The sequence below is a fragment of the Macaca thibetana genome, chromosome 14 (genome assembly GCF_024542745.1).
Source record: "Macaca thibetana thibetana isolate TM-01 chromosome 14, ASM2454274v1, whole genome shotgun sequence".
Classification (NCBI taxonomy): Eukaryota; Metazoa; Chordata; class Mammalia; order Primates; family Cercopithecidae; genus Macaca; species Macaca thibetana.
Window position 1 is genome coordinate 50,499,947 of NC_065591.1, and position 2,250 is coordinate 50,502,196.

A 2,250-nucleotide genomic window follows, 5' to 3' on the forward strand; every position below is an offset into this window, starting at 1 on the left:
TGAGCAGTGGTTTGTAGTTCTCATTGAAGAGGTCCTTTACATCCCTTGTAAGTTGGATTCCTAGGTATTTTATTCTCTTTGAAGCAATTGTGAATGGAAGTTCATTCATGATTTGGCTCTCTGTTTGTCTGTTACTGGTGTATACGAATGCTTGTGATTTTTGCACATTAATTTTGTGTCCTGAGACTTTGCTGAAGTTGCTTATCAGCTTAAGGAGATTTTGGGATGAGACAATGGGATTTTCTAAATATACAATCATGTCATCTGCAAACAGGGACAATTTGACTTCTTCTTTTCCTAACTGAATACCCTTGATTTCTTTCTCTTGCCTGATTGCCCTAGCCAGAACTTCCAACACTATGTTGAATAGGAGTGGTGAGAGAGGGCATCCCTGTCTTGTGCCAGTTTTCAAAGGGAATTTTTCCAGTTTTTGCCCATTCAGTATGATATTGGCTGTGGGTTTGTCATAAATAGCTCTTATTATTTTGACGTACGTTCCATCAATACCGAATTTATTGAGCGTTTTTAGCATGAAGGGCTGTTGAATTTTGTCAAAAGCCTTTTCTGCATCTATTGAGATAATCATGTGGTTCTTGTCTTTGGTTCTGTTTATATGCTGGATTATGTTTATTGATTTGCAAATGTTGAACCAGCCTTGCATCCCAGGGATGAAGCCCACTTGATCATGGTGGATAAGCTTTTTGATGTGCTGCTGAATCCGGTTTGCCAGTATTTTATTGAGGATTTTTGCATCGATGTTCATCAGGGATATTGGTCTAAAATTCTCTTTTTTTGTTGTGTCTCTGCCAGGCTTTGGCCTCATAAAATGAGTTAGGGAGGATTCCCTCTTTTTCTATTGATTGGAATAGTTTCAGAAGGAATGGTACCAGCTCCTCCTTGTACCTCTGGTAGAATTCAGCTGTGAATCCATCTGGTCCCGGACTTTTTTTGGTTGGTAGGCTATTAATTATTGCCTCAATTTCAGAGCCTGCTATTGGTCTATTCAGGGATTCAACTTCTTCCTGGTTTAGTCTTGGAAGAGTGTAAGTGTCCAGGAAATTATCCATTTCTTCTAGATTTTCTAGTTTATTTGCATAGAGGTGTTTATAGTATTCTCTGATGGTAGTTTGTATTTCTGTGGGGTCGGTGGTGATATCCCCTTTATCATTTTTTATTGCGTCTATTTGATTCTTCTCTCTTTTCTTCTTTCTTAGTCTTGCTAGCGGTCTGTCAATTTTGTTGATCTTTTCAAAAAACCAACTCCTGGATTCATTGATTTTTTGGAGGGTTTTTTGTGTCTCTATCTCCTTCAGTTCTGCTCTGATCTTAGTTATTTCTTGCCTTCTGCTAGCTTTTGAATGTGTTTGCTATTGCTTCTCTAGTTCTTTTAATTGTGATGTTAGAGTGTCAATTTTAGATCTTTCTTGCTTTCTCTTGTGGGCATTTAGTGCTATAAATTTCCCTCTACACACTGCTTTAAATGTGTCCCAGAGATTCTAGTATGTTGTATCTTTGTTCTCATTGGTTTCAAAGAACATCTTTATTTCTGCCTTCATTTCGTTATGTACCCAGTAGTCATTCAGGAGCATGTTGTTCAGTTTCCATGTAGTTGAGCCGTTTTGATTGAGTTTCTTAGTCCTGGGTTCTAGTTTGATTGCACTGTGGTCTGAGAGACAGTTTGTTACAATTTCGGTTCTTGTACATTTGCTGAGGAGTGCTTTGCTTCCAATTATGTGGTCAATTTTGGAATAAGTGTGATGTGGTGCTGAGAAGAATGTATATTCTGTTGATTTGGGGTGGAGAGTTCTATAGATGTCTATTAGGTCTGCTTGCTGTGACAGTGGAGTGTTGACGTCTCCCATTATTATTGTATGGGAGTCTAAGTCTCTTTGTAAGTCTCTAAGGACTTGCTTTATGAATCTGGGTGCTCCTGTATTGGGTGCATATATATTTAGGATAGTTAGCTCTTCCTGTTGAATTGATCCTTTTACCATTATGTAATGGCCTTCTTTGTCTCTTTTGATCTTTGATGGTTTAAAGTCTGTTTTATCAGAGACTAGTATTGCAACCCCTGCTTTTTTTGTTCTCCATTTGCTTGGTAAATCTTCCTCCATCCCTTTATTTTGAGCCTATGTATGTCTCTGCGTGTGAGATGGGTCTCCTGAATACAGCAGACTGATGGGTCTTGACTCTTTATCCAGTTTGCCAGTCTGTGTCTTTTAATTGGAGCATTTAGTCCATTTACATTTA